The sequence below is a fragment of the Engraulis encrasicolus genome, chromosome 17, assembly GCF_034702125.1.
Source record: "Engraulis encrasicolus isolate BLACKSEA-1 chromosome 17, IST_EnEncr_1.0, whole genome shotgun sequence".
Classification (NCBI taxonomy): domain Eukaryota; kingdom Metazoa; phylum Chordata; class Actinopteri; order Clupeiformes; family Engraulidae; genus Engraulis; species Engraulis encrasicolus.
The window spans coordinates 44,313,630-44,318,629 of NC_085873.1; the positions used below are offsets into that span (position 1 = coordinate 44,313,630).

General features: G+C 41.5%; 1 protein-coding gene and 1 long non-coding RNA gene across 3 annotated transcripts in view; both read left to right on the plus strand.

The window, feature by feature from the left end:
- LOC134467062 (protein sidekick-2-like) overlaps positions 1-5,000 on the plus strand; it is a 590,275-nt gene that overhangs the window by 384,102 nt on the left and 201,173 nt on the right. The gene's annotated exons all lie outside the window — the stretch shown is intronic.
- The window catches only part of LOC134467511 (uncharacterized), a 2,250-nt gene continuing 134 nt past the window's right edge, over positions 2,885-5,000 (plus strand). The window contains exons 1-4 of one of the 2 annotated variants that reach the window (XR_010038595.1): positions 2,885-3,106; positions 3,398-3,559; positions 4,052-4,104; positions 4,830-5,000. The exon at positions 4,830-5,000 is cut by the window's right edge and continues 134 nt beyond it. This is a non-coding gene — a long non-coding RNA (uncharacterized LOC134467511). Of the gene's footprint in view, positions 3,107-3,334; positions 3,560-4,051; positions 4,105-4,829 lie in introns of those variants that run through there. The other variant, XR_010038594.1, reaches the window with a different exon arrangement.

Below are 5,000 nucleotides of genomic sequence, written 5' to 3' on the forward strand. Positions count from 1 at the left end.
CGGGGGGCAGGTCTGGATCACATCTCCCTCCTCCCCCCTGAGCACATCTTCCTCCTCCCCCCTGAGCACATCGAGTGCCTCCCCCTTGTCATTCAGCGGCAGCGCTAAGCTTCTACATGGGAAGAAAAATAGCTCTGGAAGTCACTGCACCGTGCAGAGCAGAGACGCAGAGTTTTCACAAATAAATTCGTAGATCTACTCTCTACTCCACTAATGGTTTGGTGAGTGTAGGAAACACGAGCGGGGAGCTTTGAGTGAACCGCGCGATGAACAGCACGCGACCCTGTTTAGTATAATTTATTAATCCCGAGGGAAATTAATATAAGCTATTATTATTATTATTAGCTAATATAAGCTACATGTAGTATTTGTTAACGCATGGGTCTAATTTGAATTAATATTAAGTGTCTCTTCTTAGTATCTTAGTTTGAAGACCAGATATTTGGTGCCAGTTTAAAATTCGAAAGATGGGTAGGCTACTAGGCCTACAAGAAAACTAAAGTAGGCAGTAAAACGCCTGTGTAGTGAATTACTCCATGTGTGATCCGCTCGAAATTAAACATAGGCCTACCCATCATTGAAAAGCATGAGCACATTCTTCAAAGTCCCAAAGCCTGGATGTTGTCGCCACAATCTCTTTGGGGACTGGACTCTGAGCAGGCCATTGCAGTAGCCTTTGGTAGGCCTATCCTTCGTGCATCTGCCCCGTTTCCAAACTGACACCCTGACACATTTAGCATTAACCTTTTGTTTTTAACCGTCTAACAGCGCTTAACATTATCATTAAATCAATGGAACCTAAAGCAGTTGCAGAGACCGTTTCAATCTTCTCCTTTACTATGAAAGAGAAAGTAAGGTCAAGGACAAATTATTCTATGTAAATGGAAATAAACACTCATGCAATTGGAACGTGGAAAATGAAAATTAAATAGGCCTATATTTAGTAGGCTATATATTTAATTAGCACTCCAAACGACGAGACATGATACAAGCTGTGTGCAAAGAATAGCCTACAGAACTACGCATTCACTATTATTGATGAATGATTCTATGCCCAGTGTTTAGTACATAACACTCCAAACGACGAGACACGATACAATCTCCCTAGAATACAGGGTAACGCATTCGCTATTGATGGATTCTATGTCCAGTGTTCAAACGACGAGACACGATAACAAGCTGTGTGCATAGAATAAGCCTACTGCATTCGCCAGATAATTTGGGTCCATTTCTCAAATATGGTGCGCTATTATGATTGACGAATGATTCTATGTCCAGTGTTTAGTAAACATATTTAGCCTACTTAACAAACGACGAGACATAATGCAAACCACTTCACGCCGCAATTAGCCTACATAGGCATTATTATTGTCCAAAGCAGCTATAGTCATCAATGTATGCTGGTGTGCTAGGCGTACACTTGGGCCTACCGCCATCGAATATCCTATTATGATTGATGAATGATTCTATGTCCAGTGTTTAGTAAATATATTTATTTAGCACTCCAAACGACGAGACACGATACAAGCTGTGTGCATAGAACAGTGTAGGCCTAGACTATGCATTCGCCGGAGAAGACATTTGGCGCAAATTCTCAAATAGGGTGACGTCGGGATGGTGTGGGACTGTACAGACTACTATAATAGGAAAAATAGGAGGGGCGAGATCCAAAATGGGAGGGGCGAGATCTCAGAAATCCAGACCTGCCCACTTCTGCAAACTGCAGTTGGATGCTACTCGAGTGGAGAGGAGAGGAGGTGGAGAGTAGGGGGCAGGAGATATGAGGAGGGAGAGGAGAGGGGAGGGGAGAGGAGAGAGGAGAAGAGAGGAGAGGGGAGGGGAGGGGAAGAGAAGAGGAGAGGGGAGAGAAGAGAGGAGAGGAGAGGAGAGGAGAGGGGAGAGGAGAGGAGAGGAGAGGAGAGGAGAGGAGAGGAGAGGAGAGGAGAGAGACAGAAAGAGGGTGGACAGAGAGAAGACTGTGTGCGCAAGAGAAAGAGAACAACTCCTCTCTGCCATTCACTCCTCCTCACCCATCTCTCCTTTCTTCCTCCATTCTATTATCATTCTCTTCTTTCCCTCTCTATTTTCTCTTCTCCTCTTGTGTAAATAGGCCTATGAGGGCCTAGTTGGCAATGGGATGGCACCTACTGTTGTACTCTTGTGGTTCAAGGCTGGTGGCCAAATATTTTTTTAGCAGTGGTTTTAATGTTTATTACATTAATACACAAAAAAGTGGACCTTCACAATTTTGAGTTTTCAGTCATAAACAATCTTACGTTTTATATTGGTAAATATAATTGCACCTTTAAGTTACATTTTCTATTGCACTGAACTGTCTTCTATTTTCAAGTCATTGAAATAAATAAAATAAATCAGCTGATTGGGTAGATATCTTTCCTCTGTTTATTTATTGTATGCTGTTCTAGTTGTTTGATAGCCTATTTCATCTGCAACCCAGTCGACAAATGCCTATTGAAAATGTAAAATGAATAGTTTATAAAAAGCATACACAGTAAAATGGGATAATAAATAGAGGTAATTCTGGTGAAACAATGAATTAATGATGGGTTGTTATTGCTAAAAACATGACTTAAATGAATTTGAAATAGCAGAACCTTTACTGTGACAATTACGATTTGGGACTTTTATTTTGAAACCGGCTGTGGCTTCCCTTGGAGCCGTTCACTTCAGTCTGTCGTCTGCCGAGCCAGTCGAGTTTTCTTTGGAGCTAGAAACAATCAAAAGAAAATATTTCGTTTTTTATGAAGTTTAAGTTTCCTTTTGGAGCCAGCGTCCAGCTCTGTGAATGATGTACGTTTTGAAGACTAGAGGCTTCCTTTCATCGAGTATTTGTTTTGTTTCAATTCGCCTTATTCACCCGGAACTTTCTAAAGACGTTGAGGGGTACACTTCAGGGGTAATACGCTACACCCGGCGGCACACCAGCTGTTTGGCGCCTCACTGCTGTGTGCCCAAATGTAGTCCTGCGTCCTCAAAGAGAAACAAATCCTACCGTGGACAGACTTTCCACCGTTTCGCCAAAGAGCAGGCACTTCGGCGTGAATGAATTTATCACATCAAGAGGGACCCTGGTCCATATTTCAAGGTAAGATGCATAATTATGTCCAATCATACGCATTAGCTAGCACAAATAAGCTAGCTCGCCAAACTTGTCATGACTAATGAAGCCTAATTAAAAAAATATATGAATGTGTAATTACACAACGCTACATTTATATGGTATTTCCAGATCGCTATTTCAAAATTATGTTTTCAATTTTGTGTTAAGCGATCCGATGGCTTACCAGATGTGTTACCAGAATCAGTAGCATACTTGTGCCAAAATGAAGTTGTTTTGCTAACGAACTAAAATACATGCTGGTATTTATGGTTACAGATCAACGCTGAGACCGAGGTTTGATCTGAGCACGTTGAGAAGCAATGCTTTGTTAAGGTCACCCGTGGTATGACAACGCTAATAAAGGATGCTGTGCCTGCCAACTTTGTTCGCCTGGACTTCAGAGAAGCCAAAGAGGAGAATCATCATTCGCATACCGTGGTTAGTTTGTTCAGTCATAATTCAACTGGCATGTGTTAACCAAGCCTCTTAACAAAAAAAATAAAAAGCTGATAATAGTTTGCCATGGAATACATTTTACTTTAGACCAAAAACTTAATGCATGTGCTGGAGATATATTTGTCTGCATTGATCATGTACTCCTGAGTCATGAGCCAATGATTTCTGATGATGAACTGTGATGTCATTACATTGCATTACATTTCACTTAGCTGACACTTTCATTTTATTCAAAGCGACATAGTTATTATATGTCAGGGTATTGTTTACAGTCCCTGGAGTAATGTGGGTTTAGGTGCCTTTTCAAGGGCACTTCAGCCATGGAGATGTAGTGAGCGGTCAGAGGGATTCGAACCTGCAACCCCCAGATTAAAAGACCAACTTTCTTATCACTAGGCCACGGCTGCCTCACCACTAGGCCACGGCTGCCCTGTGTATGTTATGACTCTCCTGTCCTTTGTGTTTCTTTTTCAGTATGGATTCCATGGAGTATTCCATCGAGTATTTCTTCTGTTTCAATCGTCTCGGTAAGGCAACTTGTCTATTTTTCCCCATACTGTTGTAACCTTAGTCTTATATTGTCTATCACTTCCAAATGCTTCAGGTGAAACCTGCAATTTGTATTTTGTTTTGTTAATACTTAAGTTTGATGTTGGCTGGTTGAAATGAGTTCGGAGTAAGCAGACTGTATTTCACATGCTGTGATCACGCACCCATTGCGTGCAAGGTGTAATTCTCTAGGCCTATACATGGGTTCTAAATGTTGTTTATAACCTGACTGCGCGAACCTAGCTGTGCACAACTCCACCTCTGATTGTTGGAAACCGCTGACGGTCAAAAACTTATCTCACATGTTTGGCTGCCAGTGTCTTGCCCCTCCTCATAACATTGTGTTGAACACTGTACGGGCCCATGTATAATTGCAAGGTTACCTCAATTTCAGTACACTATGTTGTTATTTCATAGTATTCACCCCGTTTACTTGATAATGGTTATTTAACTGAATGGTATGCAATGCAGTAGGAACAAAGTGTTTGCAGGTTTGCAGTTTGCATAGCTTTTCTTTTGAGAAGATTGTTTTTAAATGTTGCACAACTTTAAGTTTAAACTGATGATATTTGATAGGAATTCAACATTGTCCTGGGTGTGTAGCATTATGCTTTTCTGTTATGCTGCTCTACAGCCTAGGCTACATGATGTGTCTGTCCCTATCAAATAAACCAAACTTAACTGATGACATATGTTCACATAGGTGAAGTTTTTGAGCTGGATCTGGATTCTGCTGAGGATTCGTCGACTACTAGATGGCGAGCCACCCACTCATTCGAATGTGATCCTGTTCTACATTGCGCATGGCATATTTGGTAGGATTGTGGCCTGCTCGTGTCACATCACTGACTATGACTGACTTCAACGCCTTGAA